Here is a 19,488-nt window from a genome sequence, read left to right as displayed (position 1 = left end):
TTTACTATGAGTTTGTGTGTTTTTCTGTGATTTCAGGTATTTTCTGGCTGAAATTGAGGGACCTGAGCAAAAATCTGATTCAGAGACTAAAAAGGACTGCAGATGCTGTTGGATTCTGACCTCCCTGCACTCGAAGTGGATTTTCTGGAGCTACCGACGCCCAATTGGCGCGCTCTCAACGGCGTTGGAAAGTAGACATCCTGGGCTTTCCAGCAATATATGATAGTCTATACTTTGCCCAAGATTTGATGGCCCAAACCGGCGTTCAAAGTCACCCTCAGAAATCCCAGCGTTAAACGCCGGAACTGGCACCAAAATGGGAGTTAAACGCCCAAACTGGCACCAAAGCTGGCGTTTAACTCCAAGAAGAGTCTCCACACGAAAATGCTTCAATGCTCAGCCCAAGCACACACCAAGTGGGCCCGGAAGTAGATTTTTATGTCATTTACTCATCTCTGTACACCCTAGGCTACTAGTTTTCTATAAGTAGGACATTATACTATTGTATTTTCATCTTGGTTCTTCTGGTTCCCTCTCTGGGACCGAAGCCAATGATCACTCTTGTTCTTATGTATTTTCAACGGTGGAGTTTCTACACACCATAGATTAAGGTGTGGAGCTCTGCTGTACCTCGAGTATTAATGCAATTACTATTGTTCTTCTATTCAATTCCGCTTGTTCTTGTTCTAAGATATCACTTGTTCTTCAACTTGATGAATGTGATGATCCGTGACACTCATCATCATTCTCACCTATGAACGCGTGCCTGACAACCACCTCCGTTCTACCTTAGATTGGGTGGATATCTCTTGGATTCTTTAACCGGAATCTTCGTGGTATAGGCTAGAACTGATGGCGGCATTCAAGAGAATCCGGAAGGTCTAACCTTGTCTGTGGTATTCTGAGTAGGATTCAATGATTGAATGACTGTGACGTGCTTCAAACTCCTGAGGGCGGGGTGTTAGTGACAGACGCAAAAGAATCACTGGATTCTATTCCGGCCTGATCGAGAACCGACAGATGGATAGCCGTGCCGTGACAGGGTGCGTTGAACATTTCCACTGAGAGGATGGGAGGTAGCCACTGACAATGGTGAAACCCTTGCTTAAGCTTGCCATGGAAAGGAGTAGGAAGGATTGGATGAAGACAGTAGGAAAGCAGAGAGACGGAAGGGAAGGCATCTTCATACGCTTATCTGAAGTTCCTACCAATGAATTACATAAGTATCTCTATCTTTATCTTTATGTTTTATTCGTTTATCACCATACCCATTTGAGTTTGCCTGACTAAGATTTACAAGGTGACCATAGCTTGCTTCATACCAACAATCTCTGTGGGATCGACCCTTACTCGCGTAAGGTTTATTACTTGGACGACCCAGTACACTTGCTGGTTAGTTGTGCGAAGTTGTGTTTATGCCATGGTATTGAACACCAAGTTTTTGGATTCATTACCGGGGATTATTTGATTTGTGAAAAGTATTGATCACAATTTCGCGCTACCAAGTTTTTGGCGCCGTTGCCGGGGATTGTTCGAGTATGGACAACTGACGGTTCATCTTGTTGCTTAGATTAGGTTTTTTTTTTTCAGAGTTCTTAAGAATGAATTCTAGAGTTTCATGATGATTTGTTGAAGTCTGGCTGGCTGTGAAGCCATGTATAATTTCATTGGACCGAGGTTTCAACTTATCATCACAAGAGCTTGTTGATTTCTATCAATCTTGCTGTTGGAGCAATGATCTGCTAAGGCTTGGCTGGCCATTGGCCATGTCTAGTGTTTTGGACCGAAGCTTTCCTTGAAAGCTTGGCTGGCTGTGAAGCCATGTCTAATTCCTGGACCGGAGTCTTAGACTAGCATTGCACTGATTCCTGGAATTCTCATTAAGAATTTTGAGACCTTTATTTTCTTTTTCCACTTAATTTTCGAAAAAAAAATTTTACAAAGTCATAAAATCCAAAAATATTTCTTGTTTGAGTCTAGTGTCTCATGTTAAGTTTGGTGTCAATTGCATGCATTGTTATTTGATTTTAGTTGCATTTTGATTATTCCTCTTTATAAAAAAATCCAAAAATATTTTTAATTTATGTCTTCTCAAGTCAATAATACAGAGAATTGAAGATTCAGAACATACAGCAGAGGAATTACACAGAAAAAGCTGGGCGTTCAAAACGCCCAGTGAAGAAGGACAGACTGGCGTTTAAACGCTAGCCAGGGTACCTGGTTGGGCGTTTAACGCCCAAAAGGGTATAGTTTTGGGCGTTAAACGCCAGAATGTGCACCATTTTGGGCGTTTAACGCCAGGATGGCACAAGAGGGAAGATTCTGTTTTCAATGCAAATTTTTTTTTAGTTTTCAAAGTTTTTCAAAATCAAATCTTTTTCAAATCATATCTTTTCAATCATATGTTTTCAAAATTGATTTCTTTCTATTTTCAAAGATACTTGCTATCAATTAATGATTTGATTCAACATTTCAAATATGTTGCCTTTTCTGTTGAGAAAGGTTTAATGTTTGAATCATATCTTTTCTTGTTAGCCAAGTTTTTAATTTTCAAAATCAAATCTTTTTAAAAAAAATGTTTTTCAAATCATATATTCTCAATCACATCTTTTTAAAACTAATCATATCTTCTTAACCACATCTTTTTCAAAATAGTTTTCAATCAAATCTTTTTGATTTCTAATTTCAAAATCTTTCTCAAAAATCACTTGATTTCTTTTCCACTTTCATTTTCGAAAATCAATTAGTGTTTTTCAAAAATGTTTTCAAAATCTTTTACTTAATTTTCGAAAATTACTTCCCTTCTTCTCACATCCTTCTATTTATGGACTAACACTATTCCTTAATGCAAAATTCGAACTCCATCTTCTTTGATAAGTTCGAATTTTCTACTTCTGCCTTCTATTTTTCTTTTCCTCTGACACCTCAAGGAATCTCTATACTGTGACATAGAGGATTCCATATTTTCTTGTTCTCTTCTCTTTCTTATGAGCAGGAGCAAGGACAAAAACATTCTTGTTGAGGCTGATCCTGAACTTGAAAGGACCTTGAAGCGAAAGCTAAGAGAAGCCAAGGCACAACTCTCTGTAGAGGACCTAACAGAAATCTTCAAAGAAGAAGAACCCATGGCAGCCGAAAACAACAACAATGCCAACAATGCAAGGAAGGTGCTGGGTGACTTTACTGCACCTACTCCCGACTTCTATGGGAGAAGCATCTCTATCCCTGCCATTGGAGCAAACAACTTTGAGCTTAAGCCTCAATTAGTTTCTCTAATGCAACAGAATTGCAAGTTCCATGGGCTTCCATTGGAAGATCCTCATCAGTTTTTAGCTGAGTTCTTGCAAATCTGTGACACTGTCAAGACTAATGGGGTTGACCCTGAGGTCTACAGACTTATGCTATTCCCTTTTGCTGTAAGAGACAGAGCTAGGACATGGTTGGACTCTCAACCTAAAGAAAGCCTGGACTCTTGGGAAAAGCTAGTCAATGCCTTCTTGGCAAAGTTCTTTCCACCTCAAAAATTGAGTAAGCTTAGAGTGGAAGTCCAAACCTTCAGACAGAAGGAAGGAGAGTCCCTCTATGAAGCTTGGGAAAGATACAAACAATTAATCAGAAAGTGTCCTTCTGATATGCTTTCTGAATGGAGCATCATAGGTATTTTCTATGATGGTCTCTTTGAACTGTCCAAGATGTCTTTGGATAGCTCTGCTGGAGGATCTCTTCATCTGAAGAAGACGCCTACAGAAGCTCAAGAGCTGATTGAAATGGTTGCAAATAACCAATTCATGTACACTTCTGAAAGAAATCCTGTGAACAATGGGACTAGTCAGAAGAAAGGAGTTCTTGAGATTGACACTCTGAATGTCATATTGGCTCAGAACAAAATATTGACTCAACAAGTCAATATGATTTCTCAAAGTCTGTCTGGAATGCAAAATGCACCAAGCAGTACTAAAGAAGCCTCATCTGAGGAAGAAGCTTATGATCCTGAGAACCCTTCAATGGAAGAGGTGAATTACATGGGAGAACCCTATGGAAACACCTATAATCCTTCATGGAGAAATCATCCAAATTTCTCATGGAAGGATCAACAGAGACCTCAACAAGGTTTCAACAATAATAATGGTGGAAGAAACAGGTTTAGCAATAGCAAGCCTTTTCCATCATCTTCTCAGCAACAGACAGAGAGTTCTAAGCAGAATACCTCTGACTTAGCAACCATGGTCTCTGATCTAATCAAAACCACTCAAAGTTTCATCACTGAAACAAGGTCCTCCATTAGAAACTTGGAGGCACAAGTGGGTCAGCTGAGCAAGAAAATTACTGAACTCCCTCCTAGTACTCTTCCAAGCAATACAGAAGAAAATCCAAAAGGAGAGTGCAAGGCCATCAACATGGCCGAATTTTGGGAGGAAGGAGAGGCGGTGAACGCCACTGAGGAAGACCTCAATGGACGTCCACTGGCCTCCAATGAGTTCCCCCAAGAGGAACCATGGGAATCTGAGGCTCAAAATGAGACCATAGAAATTCCATTGGACTTACTTCTGCCATTCATGAGCTCTGATGAGTATTCTTCCTCTGAAGAGGATGAGTATGTCACTGAAGAGCAAGTTGCTAAATACCTTGGAGCAATCATGAAGCTAAATGACAAGTTATTTGGAAATGAGACTTGGGAGGATGAACCCCCTTTGCTCACCAAAGAACTGGATGACTTGTCTAGGCAGAAACTGCCTCAAAAGAGACAGGATCCTGGGAAGTTTTCAATACCTTGTACCATAGGCACCATGACCTTCAAGATGGCCTTGTGTGACTTAGGGTCAAGTGTAAACCTCATGCCCCTCTCTGTAATGGAGAAGTTAGGGATCTTTGAGGTGCAAGCTGCAAAAATCTCACTAGAGATGGCAGACAATTCAAGAAAACAAGCCTATGGACTTGTAGAGGATGTTCTGGTAAACGTTGAAGACCATTACATCCCTGCTGATTTTATAGTCCTAGAGACTGGGAAGTGCATGGATGAATCTATCATCCTTGGCAGACCCTTCCTAGCCACAGCAAAGGCTGTGATTGATGTTGATAGAGGAGAGTTGATCATTCAAGTGAATGAAGAATCCTTAGTGTTTAAGGCTCAAGGATATCCCTCTGTCATCATGGAGAGGAAGCATGAAGAGCTTCTCTCAAAACAGAGCCAAATAGAGCCCCCACAGTCAAACTCTAAGTTTGGTGTTGGGAGGCCACAACCAAATTCTAAGTTTGGTGTTGAACCCCCACATTCAAACTCTAAGTTTGGTGTTGGGAGGTTCCAACATTGCTCTGAGTATCTGTGAGGCTCCATGAGAGTCCTCTGTCAAGCTACTGACATTAAAGAAGCGCTTGTTGGGAGGCAACCCAATGTTATGTTTTATCTATTTTTCTTTGTTATTTTATATTTTTTGTAGGTTGATGATCATAAGAAGTCACAAAATCAATGAAAAAAGCAAAAACAGAATGAAAAACAGAAAGAAAAACAGCACACCCTGGAGGAGAGCGTACTGGCGTTTAAACGCCAGTGAGGCTAGCTGTTGGGCGTTTAACGCCCAGTCTGGCACCATTCTGGGCGTTTAACGCCAGAAAGGGGCACCAGACTGGCGTTAAACGCCAGAAAAGGGCAAGAAGCTGGCGTTAAACGCCAGAAATGGGCACCAGCCCGGCGTTTAACGCCAGAATTGGCACAAAACGAGATTTTGCTTGCCATTTGGTGCAGGGATGACTTTTCCTTGACACCTCAGGATCTGTGGACCCCACAGGATCCCCACCTACCCCACCACTCTCTCTCTTCTTCTTCACCCATTCACCAATCACCTCAACACCTCTTCCCCAAAAACCCTTCACCTATCAAATCCCATCTTTCTCTTCACCACTCACATCCATCCTTCATTAAACCCCACCTACCTAACCATTCAAATTCAAAACACTTTCCCTCCCAAACCCACACTCACATAGCCGAACCATCACCACCCCCCACTCCTATATAAACCCATCTTCCCTCCTTCATTTTCACACAACCTAAATACCACTTCTCCCCCTTTTGGCCGAACACAAAGCCATTCCCTTCTTCCTCATTTCTTCTTCTTCTACTCTTTTCTTTCTTCTTTTGCTCGAGGACGAGCAAACCTTTTAAGTTTGGTGTGGTAAAAGCATTGCTTTTTGTTTTTCCATAACCATTTATGGCATCCAAGGCCGGAGAAACCTCTAGAAAGAGGAAAGGGAAGGCAAAAGCTTCTACCTCTGAGTCATGGGAGATGGAGAGATTCATCTCAAGGGTGCATCAAGACCACTTCTATGAAGTTGTGGCCTTGAAGAAGGTGATCCCCGAGGTCCCTTTCTCACTCAAAAAGAGTGAATATCCGGAGATCCGACATGAGATCCGAAGAAGAGTTTGGGAAGTTCTTACCAACCCCATTCAACAAGTCGGAATCTTAATGGTTCAAGAGTTCTATGCCAATGCATGGATCACCAAGAACCATGATCAAAGTATGAACCCAGATCCAAAGAATTATCTTACTATGGTTCGGGGGAAATACTTGGATTTTAGTCCAGAAAATGTAAGGTTGGCATTCAACTTGCCCATGATGCAAGGAGATGAACATCCTTACACTAGAAGGGTCAACTTTGATCAAAGGTTGGACCAAGTCTTCACAGTCATATGTGAAGAGGGCACCCAATGGAAGAGAGATTCAAGAGGGAAGCCGGTTCAATTGAGAAGGCATGACCTCAAACCCGTGGCTAGAGGATGGTTGGAGTTTATCCAACGCTCAATCATTCCCACTAGCAACCGGTCCGAAGTTACCATAGACCGGGCCATCATGATTCATAGCATCATGATTGGAGAAGAAATAGAAGTTCATGAGGTTATATCTCAAGAACTTTATAAGGTGGCGGACAAGTCCTCTACCTTGGCAAGGTTAGCCTTCCCTCATCTCATTTGTCACCTCTGTTATTCAGTTGGAGTTGACATAGAGGGAGACATCCCTATTGATGAGGACAAGCCCATCACTAAGAAGAGGATGGAGCACACAAGAGACCCCACTCATCATGAGATCCCTGAGATACCTCAAGGGATGCACTTTCCTCCACAAAACTATTGGGAGCAACTAAACACCTCCCTAGGAGAATTGAGTTCCAACATGGGACAACTAAGGGTGGAGCATCAAGAACACTCCATCATCCTCCATGAAATTAGAGAAGATCAAAGAATCATGAGAGAGGAGCAACAAAGACAAGGAAGAGACATTGAGGAGCTCAAGCACTCCATAGGATCTTCAAGAGGAAGAAAGAGCCGCCATCACTAAGGTGGACCCGTTCTTTAATTTCCTTGTTCTTTATTTTCCTGTTTTTCGAATTTTAGTGCTTATGTTTGTCTATGTTTGTGTCTTGTGATCATTAGTGTCTTAGTGTCTATGCCTTAAAGTTATGAATATCCTATGAATCTATCACCTTTCTTAAATGAAAAATGGTCTTAATTGAAAAAGAAAGAATTGCATGAATTTTGAATTTTATAACAGTTTAATTATTTTGATGTGGTGGCAATATTTTTGTTTTCTGAATGTATGCTTAAACAGTGCATATGTCTTTTGAATTTGTGGTTCATGAATGTTGGCTCTTGAAAGAATGATGAAAAAGGAGACATGTTACTGAGGATCTGAAAAATCATAAAAATGATTCTTGAAGCAAGAAAAAGCAGTGAATACAAAAAAAGAAAGAAAGAGAAAAACGAAAAAAAAGAAGAAAAAAAAAAGAGAAAGAGAAAAGAAAAAGAAAAAGAAAGAAATAAAGTTGTGATCCAAGGCAAAAAGAGTGTGCTTAAGAACCCTGGACACCTCTAATTGGGGACTCTAGCAAAGCTGAGTCACAATCTGAAAAGGTTCACCCAATTATGTGTCTGTGGCATGTGTGTATCCGGTGGTAATACTGGAAGACAGAGTGCTTTGAGCCACGGCCAAGACTCAATAAATAGCTATGTTCAAGAATCATCATACCTAACTAGGAGAATCAATAACACTATCTGGATTCTGAGTTCCTAAAGAAGCCAATCATTCTGAATTTCAAAGGATAGAGTGAGATGCCAAAACTATTCAGAGGCAAAAAGCTAAAAGCCCCGCTCATCTAATTGATACTGATCTTCATAGATGTTTTTGGAATTCATTGCATATTCTCTTCTTTTTATCTTATTTGATTTTCAGTTTCTTGAGGACAAGCAACAATTTAAGTTTGGTGTTGTGATGAGCGGATAATTTGTACGCTTTTTGGCATTGTTTTTAGTATGTTTTTAGTATGATCTAGTTAGTTTTTAGTATATTTTTATTAGTTTTTAGTTAAAATTCACTTTTCTGGACTTTACTATGAGTTTGTGTGTTTTTCTGTGATTTCGGGTATTTTCTGGCTGAAATTGAGGGACCTGAGCAAAAATCTGATTCAGAGACTAAAAAGGACTGCAGATGCTGTTGGATTCTGACCTCCCTGCACTCGAAGTGGATTTTCTGGAGCTACAGAAGCCCAATTGGCGCGCTCTCAACGGCGTTGGAAAGTAGACATCCTGGGCTTTCCAGCAATATATGATAGTCCGTACTTTGCCCAAGATTTGATGGCCCAAACCGGCGTTCAAAGTCACCTTCAGAAATCCCAGCGTTAAACGCCGGAACTGGCACCAAAATGGGAGTTAAACGCCCAAACTGGCACCAAAGCTGGCGTTTAACTCCAAGAAGAGTCTCCACACGAAAATGCTTCAATGCTCAGCCCAAGCACACACCAAGTGGGCCCAGAAGTGGATTTTTATGTCATTTACTCCTCTCTGTACACCCTAGGCTACTAGTTTTCTATAAGTAGGACATTATACTATTGTATTTTCATCTTGGTTCTTCTGGTTCCCTCTCTGGGACCGAAGCCAATGATCACTCTTGTTCTTATGTATTTTCAATGGTGGAGTTTCTACACACCATAGATTAAGGTGTGGAGTTTCTACACATCATCATTCTCACCTATGAACGCGTGCCTGACAACCACCTCCGTTCTACCATAGATTGGGTGGATATCTCTTGGATTCTTTAACCGGAATCTTCGTGGTATAGGCTAGAACTGATGGCGGCATTCAAGAGAATCCGAAAGGTCTAACCTTGTCTGTGGTATTCTGAGTAGGATTCAATGATTGAATGACTGTGACGTGCTTCAAACTCCTGAGGGCGGGGCGTTAGTGACAGACGCAAAAGAATCACTGGATTCTATTCCGGCCTGATCGAGAACCGACAGATGGATAGCCGTGCCGTGACAGGGTGCGTTGAACATTTCTACTGAGAGGATGGGAGGTAGCCACTGACAACGGTGAAACCCTTGCTTAAGCTTGCCATGGAAAAGAGTAGGAAGGATTGGATGAAGACAGTAGGAAAGCAGAGAGACAGAAGGGAAGGCATCTTCATACGCTTATCTGAAGTTCCTACCAATGAATTACATAAGTATCTCTATCTTTATTTTTATGTTTTATTCGTTTATCACCATACCCATTTGAGTTTGCCTGACTAAGATTTACAAGGTGACCATAGCTTGCTTCATACCAACAATCTCTGTGGGATCGACCCTTACTCGCGTAAGGTTTATTACTTGGATGACCCAGTACAGTTGCTGGTTAGTTGTGCGAAGTTGTGTTTATGCCATGGTATTGAACACCAAGTTTTTGGATTCATTATCGGGGATTATTTGATTTGTGAAAAGTATTGATCACAATTTCGCGCTACCAACAACTAACCATCAAGTGTACTGGGTCGTCTAAATAATAAACATTACGTGAGTAAGGGTCGATCCCACGGAGATTATTGGTATGAAGCAAGCTATGGTCATCTTGTAAATCTCAGTTAGGCTGATTCAAATGGTTATGGAGTTTTCGAATAATAATAATAAATAAACAGAGAATAAAGATAAAAAAACTTATGTAAATCATTGGTGAGAATTTCAGATAAGTGTATGGAGATGCTTTATCCTGTTGGATCTCTACAACATACTGCTCTCTTACTTTCAATCCTTCTTAATTCTTTCCATGGCAAGCTGTATGTAGGGCATCACCGTTGTCAATGGCTACATCCCATCCTCTCAGGGAAAAAGGTCCAAATGCTCTTGTCATAGCACAGCTAATCATCTGTCGGTTCTCAATCATGTCGGAATAGAATCCATTGATTCTTTTGCGTTTGTCATCACGCCCAACAATCTCGAGTTTGAAGCTCGTCACAGTCATTCAATCCCTGAATCCTACTCGGAATACCATAGACAAGGTTTAGACTTTTCGGATTCTCATGAATGCCACCAACAATTCTAGCTTATACCACGAAGATTCTGATTAAGGAATCCAAGAGATATGTGTTCGGTCTAAGGTAGAACGGAAGTGGTTGTCAGTCACGCGTCCATAGGTGAGAATGATGATGAGTGTCACGGATCATCACATTCGTCATGGTGAAGTGCAACGAATATCTTAGAACAGGAATAAAATGAATTGAATAGAAAATAGTAGTAATTGCATTAAAACTCGAGGTACAGCAGAGCTCCACACCCTTAATCTATGGTGTGTAGAAATTTCACGGTTGAAAATACATAAGTAATCAAGGTTCAGGCATGGCCGAATGGCCAGCCCCCAAAGTCTAAGAACCCAACGTCCAAGGATGGATCTAAGATAAAAGACGAAAACCAAGATGTCTAATACAATAGTAAAATGTCCTATTTATACTAGACTAGCTACTAGGGTTTACAGAAATAGGTAATTGATGCAGAAATCCACTTCCGGGGCCCACTTGGTGTGTGCTTGGGCTGAGCTTGAGCTTTACACGTGCAGAGGCTTATTTTGGAGTTAAACGCCAAGTTGTAACATGTTTTTGGCATTTAACTCTGGTTTGTGACGTGTTTCTGGCATTTGACTCCAGAATGCAGCATGGAACTGGCGTTGAGTGCCAGTTTGCGTCCTTTAATCTCGAATAAAGTATGGACTATTTTAGATTGCTGGAAAGCTCTGGATGTCTACTTTCTAACGCCGTTGAGAGCGCGCCATTTGGATTTCGGTAGCTCCAGAAAATCTATTTCGAGTGCAATGAGGTCAGAATCCAACAGCATCAGCAGTCCTTTGTCAGCCTTTTATCAGAGTTTTGCTCAGGTCCCTCAATTTCAGCCAGAAAATACTTGAAATCACAAAAAAACACATAAACTCATAGTAAAGTCCAGAAATGTGAATTTAGCAAAAAAAACTAATGAAAACATCCCTAAAAGCAGCTAGATCCTACTAAAAACTACCTAAAAACAATGCCAAAAAGTGTATAAATTATCCGCTCATCACAACACCAAACTTAAATTGTTGCTTGTCCCCAAGCAACTGAAAATCAAATAGGATAAAAAGCAGAGAATATACTATAAATCTCAAAATATCAGTGAATATTAGTTCTTAATTATATGAGCGGGACTTGTAGCTTTTTGCTTCTGAACAGTTTTGGCATCTGACTTTTTCCTTTGAAGTTTAGAATGATTGGCATCTATAAGAACTTAGAATTTCAGATAGTGTTATTGATTCTCCTAGTTAAGTATGTTGATTCTTGAACACAGCTACTTTTATGAGTCTTGGCCGTGGCCCTAAGCACTTTGTCTTCCAGTATTACCACCGGATTCATAAATGCCACAGACATATAACTGGGTGAACCTTTTCAGATTGTGACTCAGCTTTGCTAAAGTCCCCAATTAGAGGTGTCCAAAGTTCTTAAGCACACTCTTTTTGCTTTGGATCACGACTTTAACCACTCAGTCTCAAGCTTTTCACTTGGACCTGCATGCCACAAGCACATGGTTAGGGACAGCTTGAATTAGCCGCTTAGGCCTGGATTTTATTTTCTTGGGCCCTCCTATCCATTGATCTTCAAAGCCTTGGATCCTTTTTACCCTTGCCTTTTGGTTTTAAGGGCTATTGGCTTTTTCTGCTTGCTTTTTCTTTTTCTTTCTATTTTTTTCCGCCACTTTTTTTCTCGCAAGCTTTTGCTTTTTCACTGCTTTTTCTTGCTTCAAGAATCAATTTCATGATTTTTCAGATTATCAGTAACATTTCTCTTTGTTCATCATTCTTTCAAGAGCCAACAATTTTAACATTCATAAACAACAAGATAAAAAATATGCACTGTTCAAGAATTCATTCAGAAAATAAAAAGTATTATCACCACATCAATATAATTAAGCTAAATTCAAGGATAAATTCGAAACTCATGTACTTCTTGTTCTTTTGTATTAAAACATTTTTCATTTAATAGAGGTGAATGATTTATGGAATTATTCATAGCCTTAAGACACAGTTACTAAATACTAATGATCATGTAGTAGAGACTCAAAACATAGACAAACATATAGCATAAAATCGAAAAATAGAGAAATAAGAACAAGGAATGAATCCACCTTAGTGATGGTGGCGCCTTCTTCTTGAATGACCAATGATGTCCTTTTTAGTTTCTATATGTCTCTTCCTTACCTTTGTTGCTTGATCCCTAGTGATTTTGGTGCTCCTACCTTAGTTGCTCCCAATAGTTGTGTGGAGGAAAATGTATCCCCTGAGGTATCTCAGGGATCTCTTGATTTGCAGTCAAATGCTCTACTACTGAGCTATGGATCCTTGAGATGAATCTCTCCATCTCCCATGACTCGGAGGTGGAAGCTTTTGTCTTCCTTTTCCTCTTTCTAGAGGTTTCTCTGGCCTTAGGTGCCATAAATGGTTATGGAAAAACAAAAAAAAAGCTTTGCTTTTACCAAACCAAACTTAGAATATTGCTTAAATGGTTATTTCTCGAGCAAAAGAAGAAAGAATAGAAGAAGAAGAAGAAGATATGGAGGAGAGGGAAAGATGTGTTGGTTTCGGCCATTGAGGGTGGGTTTGGGTGGGAAAGAGATTTTGAATTTTGAAGGTAGGTGGGGTTTATGGGGAAGGGTGGATGGATGTGAGTGGTGAAGAGGTGATGGGAAGAGAAAGATTGAGGTGATTGGTGAAGGGTTTTTGGGGAAGAGTGTTATTGGATTCTGTGAAGAGGAGAGAAGATGAGTTGAGGTAGGTGGGGATCCTATGGGGTCCACAGATCCTAAGATGATCCTATGGGGTCCACAGATCCTGAGGTGTCAAGGATTTACATCCCTGCACCAATGAGGCATGTAAAACACCCTCTGCATGCAATCCTAGCGTTTAATGCCAGATTGATGCTTGTTTCTGGTGTTAAACGCCAGTTCCATGCTTGTTTTGGGCGTTCAACGTCAGTCTGCAGCATGTTTTTGGCGTTGAACGCTAGCTTTCCTCAGTGTGTAATCCTGGCGTTTAAACGCCAGATTGCTGCATGTTTCTAGCATTCAACGCCAGATCCATGCTCTGTTCTGGCGTTGAATGCCAGCCAGATGCTCCTTACTGGCGTTTAAACGCCAGTAAGCTCTTCCTCCAGGGTGTGCTGTTTCTTCTGTTGTTTTTTATTCTATTTTTAATTTTAGTATTTATTTTCTGACTCCACATGATCATGAACCTAATAAAACATAAAAGAACAATAAAAATAAAAATAGAATTAGATAAATAGAAATTGGGTTGCCTCCCAATGAGCGCTTCTTTAATGTCAATAGCTTGACAATGGGCTCTCATGGAGCCTCACAGGTGAGCAGGTCAATATTGTAGACTCCCAACACCAAACTTAGAGTTTGGATGTGGGGATTCAACACCAAACTTGGAGTTTGGCTGTGGCCTCCCAACACCAAACTTAGAGTTTGATTGTGGGGGCTTTGTTTGACTCTGTACTGAGAGAAGCTTTTCATGCTTCCTCTCCGTGTATACAAAAGAACACCCTTGGGTTTTAAATACAAGGTAGTTCCCATTCAATTGAAGGGCTAATTCTCCTCTGTTAACATCTATCACAGCTCTTGCTGTGGCTAGGAAAGGTCTTCCAAGGATATTGCATTCATCCTTCTCCTTCCTAGTGTCTAAGATTATGAAATCAGCAGGGATGTAAAGGCCTTCAACCTTTACTAACACGTCCTCTACTAATCCATAAGCTTGTCTTACTGACTTGTCTGCCATTTGTAATGAGAATATGGCAGGCTGTACCTCAATGATCCCCAGCTTCTCCATTATAGAGAGTGGCATAAGATTTATGCCCGACCCTAGGTCACACAGAGCCTTCTCAAAGGTCATGGTGCCTATGGTACAGGGTATTAAGAATTTACCAGGATCTTGTCTCTTTTGAGGTAAAGTTTGCTGAACCCATGTATCTAGTTCACTAATGAGCAAGGGAGGTTCACCTTCCCAAGTCTCATTACCAAACAACTTGGCATTCAGTTTCATGATGGCTCCTAGATATTGAGCAACTTTCTCTCCAGTTACATCTTCATCCTCTTCAGAGGAAGAATAGTCTTCAGAGCTCATGAATGGCAGAAGGAGGTTTAATGGAATCTCTGTGGCCTCTATATGACCTTCAGATCCTTTTGGGTCCTCAATGGGGAGCTCCTTCTTGCTTGAGAGACGTCCCATGAGGTCTTCCTCATTGGGATTCACGTCCTCTCCTTCCTCTCTAGGTTCGACCATGTTGATTATGTCAATGGCCTTGCACTCTCTTTTTAGATTCTCTTCAGTATTGCTTAGGAGAGTACTCGGAGGAGTTTCAGTGACTTTCTTACTCAGCTGGCCCACTTGTGCTTCCAAATTTCTGATGGAGGACCTTGTTTCACTCATAAAACTTAAAGTGGCCTTAGACAGATTAGAGACTATGTTTGCTAAGTTAGAGGAGCTCTGCTCAGAATTCTCTGTTTGTTGCTGAGAAGATGATGGATAAGGCTTGTTATTGCTGAGCCTATTTCTTCCACCATTATTAAAGCCTTGTTGAGGCTTTTGTTGATCCTTCCATGAGAAATTTGGATGATTTCTCCATGATGAATTATAGGTGTTTCCATAAGGTTCACCCATGTAATTTACCTCTGCCATTGTAGGGTTCTTAGGATCATAAGCTTCTTCTTTAGAAGATGCCTCTTTAGTACTGTTGGATGCATTTTGCCATCCATTCAGACTTTGAGAAATCATATTGACTTGCTGAGTCAACATTTTGTTCTGAGCCAATATGGCATTCAGAGCATCAATTTCAAGAACTCCCCTCCTCTGAGGCGTCCCGTTACTCACAGAATTCCTCTCAAAAGTATACATGAACTGGTTATTTGCAACCATATCAATGAGTTCTTGAGCTTTTGCAGGCGTTTTCTTTAGGTGAATGGATCCCCTTGCAGAATGGTCCAGTGACATCTTGGAGAACTCAGATAGACCATAATAGAATATATCCAAAATGGTCCACTCTGAAAGCATGTCAGAAGGACACCTTTTTGTCATCTGCTTGTATCTCTCCCAAGCTTCATAGAGGGATTCACCATCTTTTTGTTTGAAGGTCTGAACATCCACTCTAAGCTTGCTCAGTTTTTGAGGAGGAAAGAACTTAGCCAAGAAGGCCGCGACCAGCTTATTCCATGAGTCCAGGCTATCTTTAGGTTGTGAATCCAACCATGTTCTAGCTATGTCTCTTACAGCAAAAGGGAAAAGCATGAGCCTGTAGACTTTAGGATCTACTCCATTAGTCTTAACAGTCTCACAGACCTGCAAGAACTCAGTTAAAAACTGGTAGGGATCTTCTGATGGAAGTCTATGGAACTTGTAGTTCTATTGCATTAGAGCAACTAGTTGAGGTTTCAGCTCAAAATTGTTCGCTCCAATGGTAGGGATTGAGATGCTTCTTCCATCAAACTTGGAAGTAGGTGTAGTATAGTCACCAAGCATCCTCCTTGCATTATTATTTTCGGCTGCCATCTCCTCATCCTTTTCGAAAATTTCTGTAAGGCGGTCTCTGGATTGTTGTAATTTAGCTTCTCTTAGTTTCCTCTTCAGAGCCCTTTCAGGTTCAGGATCTGCTTCAACATGAATGTTTTTGTCCTTGCTCCTGCTCATATGAAAAAGAAAGGAACAAAAAATAATAATAGGGATCCTCTTTACCACAGTAGAGAGATTCCTTTATGTTAGTAGAAGAAGAAAAGAATAGAAGAAGGAAAAGGTAAGAATCCAAACACAAGGGTGAAGATAGGTTCGAATTCTTGAGATGAAAAGAAGTGTTAGTAAATATATAAATAAATAGAAGAAGGTAAGAGAGGGAGAAATTCGAAAATAAATTTTGAAAAAGGGTTAGTGATTTTCGAAAATTAAGAAAAGAATTAAAATTAAAAATTAAAATTTGAAACAATTAGTTAATTAAAAGAATTTTGAAAAGGAGAGAGGTAATTTTCGAGAATTAGAGAGAGGAAAGTAGTTAGGTGGTTTTGAAAAAGATAAGAAACAAACAAAAGGTCAATTAGTTAGTTGAAAAAGATTTGAAAATAAATTTTGAAAATATAAGAAGTTAGAAAAGGTATTTTGAAATCAAATTTTTGAAAAAGATATTATTTGAAAAAAGATTTGATGTTTAAAATTAAAATTGATTAATTGACTAACAAGAAACTAAAAGATATGACTCTAAAATTTAAATATTGAACCTTTCTTAACAAGAAAGTAACAAACTTCAAATTTTTGAATCAATCACATTAATTGTTAGTAAAGCCTTTGAAAATCATGAATTAAAGATAAGAAAAAGAATTTAAAATTCAAATTAAAAATTTTCGAAAAATAGTAAGAAAAATGAAAAAGATTTGATTTTTGAAAAAGTTTTGAAAAGATAAGATATTTAAAATTGAAAATTTGACTTGACTTATAAGAAATAGCTAAGTTTTAAAATTTTTTTACTAACTCAACTCAAATTTTTGAAATTTTGAGAGAAAAAAGGAAATATATATTTTTTATTTTTGAATTTTTAATGATGAGAGAGAAAAAAATAAAACGTCATTTTTGTGTTTTTCTCTTTTCTTTTTGGATCAAAACAAAGAATGCATGCAAGAACACTGTTAATGTCAAGATGAACACCAAGAACACTTTGAAGATCATGATGAACATCAAGAACTTATTTTTGAAAAATTTTTGAGAAAAAGAAAAACATGCAAGACACCAAACTTAGAAATTTTCAATGCCTAGACACTATGAATGCAAAGATGCATATGAAAAACAAGAAAAGACACAAAACAAGAAAATATAAAGATCAAAAAAGAAGACTTACCAAGAACAACTTGAAGATCATAAAGAACGCATGCATGAGTTTTTCGAAAAATGCATAAATTTTTAAAACATGCAATTGACACCAAACTTAAAAATTTGACTCTAGACTCAAACAAGAAACACAAAATATTTTTTTATTTTTATGATTTTATAAATTTTTTTGGATTTTATTTTATATTTTTCAAAAACATATTTTGGAAAAAGGAAGTAATGAATCCAAAGTCCTCAATCAGAATTTTAGGAATTATGTAATGTTAGTCTAAAGCTCCGGTCCAGGAATTAGACATGGCTTTACAGCCAACCAGGCTTTAAAATGTTACATGAAACTCTAGAATTCATTCTTAAAAACTCTGAAAATTTTCGAAAACAGGTGATAAATTTTTGAAAGATTTTTGAATTTTTTTTTTTGAAAATAAAACAAAAAGAAAATTACCTAATCTGAGCAACAAGATGAACCGTCAGTTGTCCAAACTTGAACAATCCCCGGCAACGGTGCCAAAAACTTGGTGCACGAAATTGTGATCTCTAACAATGGCGCTCAACTTGGTATGCGCGTTTATAACTCAGCACTTTCTTCACAACTTCGCACAACTAACCAGCAAGTGCACTGGGTCGTCCAAGTAATAAACCTTACGTGAGTAAGGGTCGATCCCACGGAGATTGTTGGTATGAAGCAAGCTATAGTCATCTTGTAATTCTCAGTTAGGCTGATTCAAATGGTTATGGAGTTTTTGAATAATAATAATAAATAAACAGAGAATAAAGATAGAAATACTTATGTAAATCATTGGTAAGAATTTTAGATAAGTGTATGGAGATGCTTTGTCCCTGTTGGATCTCTGCAACATATTGCTCTCTTACTTTCAATCCTTCTTAATCCTTTCAATGGCAAGCTGTATGTAGGGCATCATCATTGTCAATGGCTACATCCCGTCCTCTCAGTGAAAAAGGTCCAAATGCTCTTGTCACAGCACGGCTAATCATCTGTCGATTCTCGATCATGTCGGAATAGAATCTATTGATTCTTTTGCGTTTGTCATCACGCCCAACAATCGCGAGTTTGAAGCTCGTCACAGTTATTCAATCCCTGAATCCTACTCGGAATACCACAGAAAAGGTTTAGACTTTCCGGATTCTCATGAATGCCGCCAACAGTTCTAGCTTATACCACGAAGATTCTGATTAAGGAATCCAAGAGATATGTGTTCGGTCTAAGGTAGAACGGAAGTGGTTGTCAGTCACGCGTCCATAGGTGAGAATGATGATGAGTGTCACGGATCATCACATTCGTCATGGTGAAGTGCAACGAATATCTTAGAACAGGAATAAACTGAATTGAATAGAAAATAGTAGTAATTGCATTAAAAATTGAGGTACAGCAGAGCTCCACACCCTTAATCTATGGTGTGTAGAAACTCTACCATTTAAAATACATAAGTGATCAAGGTTCAGGCATGGCCGAATAGCCAGCCCCCAAAATCTAAGAACCCAAAGTCTAAGGATGGATCTAAGATAAAAGACGAAAACCAAGATGGAACCAAGATGTCTAATACAATAGTAAAATGTCCTATTTATACTAGACTAGCTACTAGGGTTTACAGAAATAGGTAATTGATGCAGAAATTCACTTTTGGGGCCCACTTGGTGTGTGCTTGGGCTGAGCTTAAGCTTTACACGTACAGAGGCTTCTTTTGGAGTTAAACGCCAAGTTGTAACGTGTTTTTGGCGTTTAACTCTGGTTTGTGACGTGTTTCTGGCGTTTGACTCCAGAATGCAGCATGGAACTGGCGTTGAGCACCAGTTTGCGTCGTCTAATCTCGAATAAAGTATGGACTATTATATATTGCTGGAAAGCTCTGTATGTATACTTTCCAACGCCGTTAAGAGCGTGCCATTTGGAGTTCTGTAGGACCGGAAAATCCATTTCGAGTGCAGGGAAGTCAGAATCCAACAACATCAGCAGTCCTTTGTCAGCCTTTTATCAGAGTTTTGCTCAAGTCCTTCAATTTCAGCTAGAAAATACCTGAAATCACAGAAAATCACACAAACTCATAGTAAAGTCCAGAAATGTGAATTTAGCATAAAAACTAATGAAAACATCCCTAAAAGTAGCTAGATCCTATTAAAAACTACCTAAAAACAATGCCAAAAAGCGTATAAATTATAACAAAAGTGGGCCCCGGAAGTGGATTTCTGCACTTAAACTTATTTCTGTAAACCCTAGTAACTAGTTTAGTATAAATAGAACTTTTTACTATTGTGTTTTCATCTTTGGATTATCTTTTGATCCTTTGATCACG

The 19,488-nt window shown here is 39.2% G+C and overlaps 2 non-coding genes across 2 annotated transcripts; one reads left to right on the top strand and one right to left on the bottom strand.

Annotated features, from left to right (window-relative positions):
- Positions 1 to 3,530: 3,530 nt before the first annotated feature.
- On the bottom strand, positions 3,531 to 3,638 carry LOC112711942 (small nucleolar RNA R71). The gene has a single exon (XR_003157634.1). It is a non-coding gene; the product is annotated as a small nucleolar RNA R71 (small nucleolar RNA).
- An 11,720-nt stretch (positions 3,639 to 15,358) lies between these two features.
- On the top strand, positions 15,359 to 15,466 carry LOC112715999 (small nucleolar RNA R71). Its single transcript, XR_003160126.1, has one exon. It is a non-coding gene; the product is annotated as a small nucleolar RNA R71 (small nucleolar RNA).
- The last annotated feature ends 4,022 nt before the right edge of the window (positions 15,467 to 19,488 follow it).

The sequence above is a fragment of the Arachis hypogaea genome, chromosome 1 (assembly GCF_003086295.3).
Source record: "Arachis hypogaea cultivar Tifrunner chromosome 1, arahy.Tifrunner.gnm2.J5K5, whole genome shotgun sequence".
NCBI classification, from domain to species: domain Eukaryota; kingdom Viridiplantae; phylum Streptophyta; class Magnoliopsida; order Fabales; family Fabaceae; genus Arachis; species Arachis hypogaea.
Note: the sequence above shows the minus strand (reverse complement) of the source record. Positions and strands in the feature narration are given on the sequence as shown.